This window comes from Camelus dromedarius, chromosome 19, assembly GCF_036321535.1.
Source record: "Camelus dromedarius isolate mCamDro1 chromosome 19, mCamDro1.pat, whole genome shotgun sequence".
Lineage (NCBI taxonomy): Eukaryota > Metazoa > Chordata > Mammalia > Artiodactyla > Camelidae > Camelus > Camelus dromedarius.
Genome location: NC_087454.1, coordinates 17,880,021 through 17,891,011, shown reverse-complemented (window position 1 = coordinate 17,891,011; position 10,991 = coordinate 17,880,021). Strand labels below are relative to the sequence as shown.

The window sequence follows — 10,991 nt, the reverse complement described above, 5'->3', positions numbered from 1 at the left end:
ACAGTCGAGCGCTGCGTAAAGCCCCCTTTCATTCGCATTTTTAATCTTTAGCCCGTGCCTGAAGCCGTAATTGGAAAAGGTGTCTAACATGCGGTCAAGCTCAGCAATACAACAGCTAATATTTGTACACATTTCATACACTTTGGAAACACTCAAAGTGGGATAATTACGAACTTCTTGTTATGAGAATTTTCAAACATGCACATAAGAAACAGAACAAGATAATAAATTACCACCAGGCACACAATCACCAGCTTCAATAATCATCAGTATTCTACCATTTTTAGATTCATCTCCACCTATCCTCGACTCCTCTGAATGTTTATTATTATCATTACCTTTAGAGTTCTTTTCTCAGGTAAAATGCACCTGTATCAAAATGCATATATCTCAACTGCAATTCTGAACCATGGATACGCTCATGTAACCCACACTCCTATGGTGTGTTATACGTAGACCATTCCATCTCCCATAAAGCTCCCTTGGTCCTTCCCAAACCACTTCTACCCATCCCCTCAGAGAAAACCACTGTCCTGATTTCTTTTCACATTAGTTTTGCCTGTACTAGATGTTCACATGAATGAAATCACAGTGTTTACTCTTTTGTACTCTGTTTGTTTCACTCAACATTATGCCCCTTTGATCACTCAGGTTTTTGTTTCTGTGAGTAATTGATAGTATGCCATTGTATAAATAGATTGCAATATTTTATCCATTCTCATCTTGACAGACAATCGAGTGGTATAGAACGTGTCAATATGCTATGCTATGACATTAGTACGAGCATTACTATGCAATGTTTTTAAATTATCATTATATTTCCCTAAAACAAATTAGTAGAATGGCTTATAGACTGGTTGGGTCAAAGGGCAATGTACATACAACTTTAGGAAAAACTATTGAACAGTCTCAAATTGCTTACATCAGTTTACAGTCCCACTGACAATACGTGAGGAAAGCTGGTTGGTCCACATCCAGCACCACTGATGGTTTGTTGTGTCAGCATTTCACCCTGAGCCATTCTAATGAGTGTGTGATGTTATCTCATTTAGTTTTAATTTGCACTTCTCTAATAACCAATGATGTAGAGCGCCTTCTTCTGAACTTGTTGCCCTTTCATATAGCCTTTTTTATGCAATATTTTCTTGAGTCTCTAGTGTGTTGTAATTGAGTTGTCTGCATTTCTATTCTTGAGAGTAGGAGTGTTTTCTATAATCTGGACAAAAAGTCCTTTGTCTGATACAAGTATTGGAAAATTTTATTATTGTCTACAGCTTACTTATTTGTTTTCCTGATGATGTTTTTGGTGAGAAGATGTTTTCTTGTAAGAAAGACTTTGCCTATTTCCAGGTTGCAAAGATAGTCTCCTTTGTTTTCTTCTAAAGGCATTATAAAGTGAGCTTTCATGTTTTGCTTTGTTTGTCTTGCTTTTTCTGTGTGTATGTGATGTTAAGATAAGGGTGAACAATCACATTATTCAATATAGATATTCATGGGTTGAATAACCTGTATTGAAAAGATCACCTTTCCCATAGAATTATTTTTCCCTCTCTTTGTCAAAAAATCAGTTGACTGTGGAAGTGTGGGTCTCTTTCTAGACTCTGTTCTGAGTCTACTGATGTATTTGACAGTCCTTACATGATTCAACAATGGCTTGATTGCCATCAATATAGAGGAACTTAGCAAGTCAATGAATCAAATGCTCCAAATCTATCCGTTTTTTTAAAAAGATTATTTTTGACTATTCTAGATCCTATACATTTTCCTATTAGTTTTATCATTGTTAATTTCTAGGAAAAACACCTCTGCGATTTTTAATTAGTATTTTGTTGAATCTACAGATCAACTGGCTTGAATTGACAAGTGAATATTATTGAGCCCTCCAATCCATGAACATGACATGGTTTTCCTTTGAATTGAGTACTCTTTACTTTTTCTCAACAGTGGATTGCCATACTCAGTGTTCAGAGCAGGCATGTATTTGCTAAATGCATTCCTAAGTATTTTATACTCCCCAACAATGTATTTTAACTTTATTATATTTCCCAATTTGTTTTTTGAACCGATCTCTGAACACACACAACCCACACACACAATTGATATGAGAATATCCACTTGATCTTCTAGGACACTGACAAGTTCGCTTACAAATATTAGGTAGTTTCCCCCACCCCTCTCCCCTCCTGTAGATCCCTTAGGATATTTCCCGTTGTAGAAGGTAATGTTGTTTTCTGAAAATAGAAAAGTGTTTTACTCCTCCATTTCCTTCCTATTTCCCCATGCACATTATTTCTATTTCATGCCTTGTTACACTGGCTTGACTGCAAATGCACTGATGAGATCATGTATCAAGAGCAAAAATCCTTGTGTTTTTTCATATGTAGGAGGAATAATATGTAGTTCACAGTAAAGTGTGATATTAGCTATACATTATTTGGGAATGCCCTATATGAGAGTGCATGACATTTGTTTCTTGATCCTAGTTTGTTGACAGTGTTTTATTATGAATAAGTACTGCATTTTGTCAAATGCTTTTTCTCCACCTGTGGAAATACGTCTTTTCTTTTATTCCGTTTATATGATAGGTGACATTGATTGGTTTTTAAACTACACAATTTAATAGGTAAATCAATTTAGGAAATCACTTTCAACAAAAAGATTAGCATACAAGTATCAATTGATTTTCCTATACAGCAATAGACATCAGGAGAATACATTTTAACACTATACAATTAAGCAGAGCATCAAACACAAACACACACACACACACACACACACACACACACAAAACACAAATACATATGAATACATTTCTTAAAAGCACAAAGGCAGTTGGTCACACTGAAAATAAAACATCCCCATGAGAGAAATTGTAAAAGACTAAGTAAATGACAAGAGACTCCATACGCGTCTAATGGACGATGCAATAGTATCTAATATATTAATTTCCCCAAACTATTGCATACGTTCAGTTTAAATCCCAGTCTAACTTCCACCAGGTTTTCTTTGTATTTGACAAAGCTTTTCCCCTTTAAAATTTACACGCAAGGCAACGAGAAAAAGTAAGATAATCTTGAAGAATAAGAACCAGTTTGGAGCATTGACACAAGAGATCAAGATACGCATAAAGTGATCAATATTATCTCAGTGTAGTATTGATTCGAGAATAGACAAAGAGACCAACTGCTTGTAAAAATAGCAGAACGAAAATGCCCTGGGAAAAACAGAGAGGATTCTAACAATTACATCGTGAAGAAATAACATCAATAGCATGCTGAGTTTTGAAAAGCAATCTGAGCTCCAAGTCTGAGCTGGAAAGGTTGTAAGCACCTGGGATGGTGGTGAGGAGTAAAAAGCGGTAGCTCTGGCCCGTACGGGGGTCGAACCCGCGACCTTGGCGTTATTAGCACCACGCTCTAACCCAACTGAGCTAACCGGCCGAGGTGCTGTAGTTAGCTTTCTATTTCCGCTTTTAATCGCTATTATTCCCGCTGTACCTCTTGGTGAGCAAAACCAACAACTTCCACAGCCGACTAACCTCAATCAAACGGGAAACTTCGCCTTCCTCAAACTCTGCCAGTGCGACCCCAAAACACTCCGAAACATGCCCTCCCCCTCCAGGGACGCTTCCCTCCTTTCTCCTCCCTCCCGGGGAAACACCGCAACAAACGCAAAGCTTCTCGAAGGTTCGATGATCGCAGCCAAGCACAGCGGGAGCCTCCGCAGCCTCGGACCACTCAGCTCCTGCTACCCACCGAGCACATTCTCCTACCCTCCGCAAGGAAAGTCCGGGCACATCTGCTTTCTTCGGGCTGCAAGAAGTGCGCTACTGGTGCACTGAACACTACCCAAAACTGCTGGACCAAACTAGGGAAGATCCAAGGTCAAAGAGACACGTTCTATGCTCATGGACGAAGAAATATAGTAAGGATGAAATGAAACTCTTCTCCAAATGTTCCTCTAAATTCAATTTAATCCTTATCAAAATCTCAGCTGGGCATTTCTTCATCCTTAAAAATTTTTTTTTTAAAGTTTTCGGCTCATTGAAAAATCTATCTTAAAATTCATATGGAAATGCAAAAGCCCTAAGAAAGCAGAAACAGACTTGAAAAAAGAGAACGGAACTGTAGGGTTTACACTTCCTGATTTGAAAACTTTGTCTAGTCAGCCAGACTGCGGTACTGGCAAGAAGGATAGACGTACAGATAACAGAGCAGAATTGAGAGTCTAGAGAGAAGCACCTACATCTACTGTCAGTTGATTTTCAACAAAAGTGCCGAGACCATTCAGTAAGGGAAGGCATGGTCTTTTCAACAAATAGTGCAGGGAAGAGTTGGGTACTCGTGCGTAAAATCATCAATTCACATCACCTCAAGTTAACACAGATTTGCTTTGAGCTAATTTTGTAACTAACTTTTGTAAATTAACAAAAATAAATCCAAAATGGATCCCAGATGTAAATGTAAGATGCAAAAACCATGACCCTCTTTGAAGAAAACATAGGAATACTTTTCCCTAAACCTTGGAATAGACAACTATTTCTGAGATGCCATACCAAGAACGTGTAAAAGACAAAACTGTAAATTGAACTCCATCAGGATTTAAAACATTTGCACTGCAAAAGACATCATCGTAGAAAGTGGAAAGGCAGGCAGCAGAGTGGGAGAAAATATTTGCCAGTCAAAATTCAGTTAAGGACTTGGATCCATAATCTGTAAAGAACACTTACCACTCAATAGTGAGAAAACAAATAACCCAAATTAAGAAATGGGCAACAGATTTTAATACACATGTCACCAAAGAATATATATGACCGTCCACAAAGCGCGTGGAAAGATGCTCGACATCATTGGTCGTTAGGGATTGCAGAAGAAAATCTCAGTGAGACGCTGCTTCACACTCAAAACTGACTTTGTACGTAAATGATGGTATCTCTAATAGCAATTATGGCACCTCAACGACGTTAATAGCAGCAGCGAGTTTAGTCTGACTCTGGTTGATCAGTGTTCAGCTGGCACAGAATTGAGGACAGAGGGGACAAGAAAGGACTGCCTGGCGGACCAGTCGGCATTTCCCCTCTCCCGTCCCTCAGTTTCTATCGGTCCTGCCCTGCCTGGCACAGAACTCTGAGCAACTCCCTGAGGTCACGTGCACCGAATCCCGGTTACTTTTCTGGGATCATTTTCTGGCACCCACGAAATGGTGATCACAGAGCTTCCTAAGGTCAGATAAACCCAAGTAGGACAAAATCGAGCAATTTTCAGACATCTGTTATACCCGGAGACTGCCTTAAGATCTCCGTCCTGCCTTTGGAAAGGAATTGCTCGCTTAAGCGGAGTATTTGCCTGGTGTGACTCATTGACTCAGTATTACTGATCTCAATAGAAGAGTGCAGTAACCTTGATCATTTCCCGGAAGAAAAGATCAGTTCAACGTTGCCGAACCCGGGCTAGCTAGCCAAGAAGTCTCTTCTCTCTTAGACGCCAGAGGCGGGAAAAAAATGACAATAGCCGAGCCACGCACAGTTTCCGTAGTGTAGTGGTTATCACGTTCGCCTCACACGCGAAAGGTCCCCGGTTCGAAACCGGGCGGAAACATCGCTCCCCTCCGGGCTTCGTATTTTAAAGTTGTCCTCAACCGCCCAGGCAGGTAGACCAGAAGGCGCCCGAACGCCCGCCAAGTCTCACGCGGAGGGAGACCTGGGCGACTCCGCCACGATCGAAAATCAGACCTGTCGGAGTATCTTTCGGCCGCCGGATGCCATCTTCTTTGCGTGAGCCTTGACTCACCTGTAGTTCAGGGGCTGATTGCCAGTCATTTGCAGGACCCCAAATACCTCCACGGACTTCCGGGCCCTTAGCGCCGCAGCTTCAAAATCTTAAGCTGCCCCTTTCCAGTCCAGGAATACGACTTAAAACCGATGTTCTTTCCTCCCTCCTTTGCTTTCGGTTTTCTTTTGAGAGAACGCGTCTCATTCTTTTCATTAAGGGTAGGAAGCAACAACAACAAATTCTCCTAAGAAACAACCAACAATTATTTGGAAGTTAACGCTTTATAAAGAGGGGGGCGGGGGGAGGGGGCGTTTTTTAGGGAAAGAAGAAAAAAATCAACGAAAACTGTCCACGCGCCGCGGGCCGGTTAGCTCAGTTGGTTAGAGCGTGGTGCTAATAACGCCAAGGTCGCGGGTTCGATCCCCGTACGGGCCACTCCTTTTGGTCACCTCCAGAAGAAGGCTGTTAGCTGTCTTCGGAGGTTACTTCTCTGGTCTTTGTGGGGAGTCTTCCCACAGCCTTGCGTACTTTCCCTACCTGCATGCGCTGATCAGTATCAAGCTCACCGTGGACTTCTTTCTGCAGTTGCCTCTTATCACAGCTCTCTCCTTTCGCGTACTCTTGTCCTGCCGACTCTAGCTGTCTTGTTCTCCTGGACTATCTGCTCTTTCTCATCAACTCAGGGAGTTCACCAGCCTCCGCCTGGGCACTGGGGCCGGGAAACTCTCCCAAGGCAGTAAGAACCAGGGTGCAAGCCTACCTTTCTCTCCCCGCCATCCCCCACCCGTCTCCCTCTCCCTCTCTCCCTCTCTCTCTCTCTCTTTCCCTCCCTCCCTTCCTTCCTCCCTCCCTCCCTCCCTCCCTCCCTCCCTCCCTCCCTTCCTTCCTTCCTTCCTTCCTTCCTTCCTTCCTTCCTTCCTTCCTTCCTTCCTTTCTCTTTGTTTCTCTTGCTTGCTTGCTTGCTTGCTTGCTTCTTGCTTTCCTGTCACGGATTATCATACTTCTTTGCCTGAAGTTTGGTGTCTGGAAAATTGTTGTTTCATCTGTTTTGTCAGGTTTTGGCTCTTTGAGGCAGGAGGCTATGTCTGATCTTTATGATTTCGTTTCAAGCAGAGAGAGGCAGGTTGGGTAGTTCAGCGGCCTATCTTAGGGCAGTTGGCATCGCCTTTCTGGGAAACGTGGGGCCTCGTGTGGGTGCTGGTTAGATGGTCTTCTCTGGGTTGTGTGTGTGTGTGTGTGTGCGCGCGCGCGCGCGAGCCAGGGCTGGTTGGGGGAGAGGAGGGCGCTTGTGGGAGAGCAGGGCTTGAGTCCAAAAGTCCAGAGGCGCCAATGCAACCAAAACGGACATTCAAGTCTCTGCCCGGAAGGCAGACTGAGGGCGGGAATTTTCTGATGAGGAGATGGGAACCTTGCAGTATGTGGGACCTGCGCACTTTCTGAAGTCGCTGCCATGCCGCCACCTGCGGGGCAAGTCACCTACCCGCTCCATCAGTACCTCGGCGTGAGTGAATTCCGGTGGTCCTCCTTGGTGGCCTGGTGATGAGTGCCACTCGGCACAGCCTCAGGGGCTCGACTGGATGAATCAGTGGGGCCGGCCCAGCACCTGAGTCCATCAGAGCGCCCTGGCTCAGTCCTTCCTTCCCTTGCTGCCTCTAGGCTCCGCTCTCGCTCTCGCTCTCGCTCTCTGTCTCTCCCCCTCCGTCTCTCCTTTCCATCAGGTTGTTCCATCTCTGTGGTACCCTTTTCCAATACTATATTAAAGTATACTTTAGATACCTTCAAGTGTAAAGATCTTAAGCGTAGATTGAGCTCGATAACTTCACCTGTGTAGGGTACTCCCGCGTGTCCGCCGCCCAGATCGAGATTGAGAACATTCCCGTTAGTCCAGAAAACTGCCTTGTGTCCCCTCACCAGTCTATATTGCATCCTGAAAACTAATCCTTTTCTGATTTCTAGCACCAGATAGTCTGCCTGCTCTTGAATTTCATATAGGTGAAACCATGTAGTATAACCTATGGTGAGGCTTTTTTTTTTCCCCAACATGATATTTTTGAGACTTATTTGAGTCCTTACACGACAGTAATTCAGAGAAGTTTGATCTTGATGCTGGGAAATTTAGTTTAGAAACGAACAAAAATCCATCGGTGCAAGGAAAGATGACCCAGCGCATGACCTTCATAGGAGGACAAAAGCAGCACCGTGCGCCGTCCTCTCAGCAGAGTGGCGCAGCGGGAGCGTGCTGGGCCCATAACCCAGAGGTCGATGGATCGAAACCATTCTCTGCTAGGGTGTGTATTTTGTAACACCTTGTGTCTCTCTCCAGGATTACAAGATATCCTCTGTTATTTCTCACTAAAATATCAGTTGTGGGAATTAACTAACTTTAGAGTTGAGCCTTTAGTAATTTACTATACCAGTCCTAAGTAATACGGTCATGAAATGTCACAATGACCTAGTAGTCCGCTTGAAGTTCCTCCCACGTAGCAAAACTGTCAGTTTGAGTTAGAACCTAATGAAAGCAATTATGAATTGTAAACTACTGAAAAATAGAATTTTATGAGCTCATAGTGATAATAAATACATAAATAAATGAAGATTGAGTTAAGGCTCTTGCTTGCATAGAATGCCAAAGGGCAGACCTATAAATGTGAAGAGAATATTGAAGTTGAAATATCATCATTGTGTAACCATCGTAGGAAGACTTATTCAGTTAAGAATTATCATTGGATGTCAAATCTGCAGTATCATTTTGGTGAAGAGCAAGATGTTCGTGTAATCTTAAGATTTCTCATAAGTTGCAAGAGGGAAATGTATATACATGTGTCACCTTGACTGCATGATCAGAATTAACCCCATTAATGAGGGACAAAGGACATTGAGTGCCTATAGATCTGAAACTCTGGAGGAGATAATATCACTTAAATGGTATTCTGGCTAGGGTTACACAGCCTGAACCTAGTTGTAAGAGGGAAAAATATCACAAAAAACCCAAATGAGGAGTCTCCATCTCCTTCTTATTTTTCATGTGAGCAACTTGTGTATTCTTCAAAAATTTCAATATCATACTATACAAAGAGAGGCTGTGGAGATGTTCCAGATTAAAAGAGACCAAAGACTAAAAGGATATGGACAACTAATGCAATGCCTAATCCTAGATAGAATCTTGTATTGGAGCGGGGAAAATGCTGCAAAGTACATTTTCTGGTTAATTGACAAAATTCAAATAGAGGTGAGAGTTTTTTTTTTTTTTAAATCATGCTATTATCAAATGTACTAAACTCATTATACTGTCATTACATATAAAGAATATCCTTATTTTAGGAGATACTCACTTAAATATTTAAGAATAAAGGACCAAGATACATATTTACTCTGAAATGGTTCTGAAAAAAATAGAGAATTATACAGATACAGAGATGGAGGAATATGATTTAAATTTTAATAGATGAATTCCAATAAAAGGTATGTTGTTGGTTTTTGTACTATACTTATTCTTGCAAATTTTCTATAAATTAAGCTATTTCCAAATAAAAAGTTTGACTCTTTTAATAGAAATTTGAAAAATTAAAAAGAATAATGTAATGAACTCAGGTTCCCACCAGCCACCTTAAACAATCAGTAATGTTTTGTCAGTGTTGTTTCTTCTACTACTCCCTCATTACCAATTAACACTTTGAAACAAAGTCAAGACAGGAAGTGCCAAAGCGATTTACTGTGATGAAAAGTAAGAATTATTCCGACTCGAGGAAATGAAGATGATATGCAAAGTTCTGTCAATTGTTCAGAGAATAGCCAAGGTCCGAGCAAAATCTTGCCTCTGAAATTTGCACCACAATGTAATGAAAGGGAGAGTTTGCGCCTTGAAGACACCTTCCCTAAATGTCCCCAAGGGGTCAAGGCCACATAACATCCAAGTGTGGGATGTGGTAAGACAAGTAGCAAATCGTGCTCTAAGACAATTACACGCAGCGACATGAAAGAACATTGAAGGAAATGAAACTACCTAACCGAAGGGAGAGGAAGGTGGGAGGAAGTGAAGCAGGAAAGTCGTATAATGTACAATTCTTTTGTAAGCCTAAGTAATTCTACTACTTTCCTCAGCTGAATGAAGACAGAAAAAAAAGCACATCTCTATTTCTGGAAGGCTCGACGAGGATGGGATTCGAACCCACGCGTGCAGAGCACAATGGATTAGCAGTCCATCGCCTTAACCACTCGGCCACCTCGTCCCACTGAAAACACTTCCTTTTTAATAATTTTTAAAGTATTACTTGTGCAACTTTCCTGTTACACTTCCTCCCATGATTCTTTCTTCGGTCAGGTAATTTCATTTCCTTCTCAACTATCCTAGTGTTCTTGCACTTCTGGCTGTGTAATTGCTCTACTCTTTTCTTCTTTTAAATCTCTGTCCACTTTTGATGCACCATTTACTGCTTTTCCCTACATTTTACTACACCCCTACACGTAGATGTGATGCGGCCTCGACCTTCTGGTAGCTTAGGGAAGGTGTGTTCATGGAACACACCCTCCCTCCCATTACACTGTGGCACGAAAGGAGTCAAGGTTTTGGTCAGACTGGCTACTTCTCTGAACAATTTTGAGGGTAAATAGACAAAATAAATAGAAGAACATTGGTTTGGTGGACCTCTAAATAAGAACATCTTCAAAGTCACAAAGTGAAAGAACAAAACATGTCCCTCCACTCCCCCACCATCACCTTATTTCTACTTTTCCATTTGAGTTTTTAAATTCTCATTACTTAGGGTGCTTGTTGTGTGGAGCTTGTATTTCCTGTCATATTGCAAGGACTCCTTAAAGAGTACTTTAACTAAAAACTATTCCTCAACAGACTTTAAAATTTTTTTTCTCTAAGACTTCCGTGTGTTTCCGCACCCCCCGCCCCAGCAACCGAGTTTCTCAGTAGGATCCTGATGCACAAACATTTTTATCTGAACATATTCTTTTCATTTTCTCCTGCCATTTTTCATTTAACTTCTTTACTTCTGTTTGTCCCATAAAGTTCATGAGGATGGTGTTTTCATGGTAATTGCCACATACATTTTGACAAGTCATGCATAGGAGTGAAAAAAGAAATGACTGAAAGTAGGAGACTCGCTACCAAGTAAAAATGGAATATGGCCGTCAGGCAGAAATCAATAAAAATGTTTTCCTTTCGAGAGTAAAATAAAATCCTAACTGGAGACAAGCGTGTATTTTATC

General features: G+C 41.7%; 5 non-coding genes across 5 annotated transcripts; 3 read left to right on the top strand and 2 right to left on the bottom strand.

The window, feature by feature from the left end:
• Window positions 1–3,365: 3,365 nt before the first annotated feature.
• On the bottom strand, window positions 3,366–3,440 carry TRNAI-AAU (transfer RNA isoleucine (anticodon AAU)). The gene has a single exon. It is a non-coding gene; the product is annotated as a tRNA-Ile (tRNA).
• Window positions 3,441–5,524: 2,084 nt separating this feature from the next.
• TRNAV-CAC (transfer RNA valine (anticodon CAC)) lies at window positions 5,525–5,597 on the top strand. Its single transcript has one exon. It is a non-coding gene; the product is annotated as a tRNA-Val (tRNA).
• A 535-nt stretch (window positions 5,598–6,132) lies between these two features.
• TRNAI-AAU (transfer RNA isoleucine (anticodon AAU)) lies at window positions 6,133–6,206 on the top strand. The gene has a single exon. It is a non-coding gene; the product is annotated as a tRNA-Ile (tRNA).
• A 1,779-nt stretch (window positions 6,207–7,985) lies between these two features.
• TRNAM-CAU (transfer RNA methionine (anticodon CAU)) lies at window positions 7,986–8,057 on the top strand. The gene has a single exon. It is a non-coding gene; the product is annotated as a tRNA-Met (tRNA).
• Window positions 8,058–9,918: 1,861 nt separating this feature from the next.
• Window positions 9,919–10,000, bottom strand: TRNAS-GCU (transfer RNA serine (anticodon GCU)). The gene has a single exon. It is a non-coding gene; the product is annotated as a tRNA-Ser (tRNA).
• Window positions 10,001–10,991: the final 991 nt, after the last annotated feature.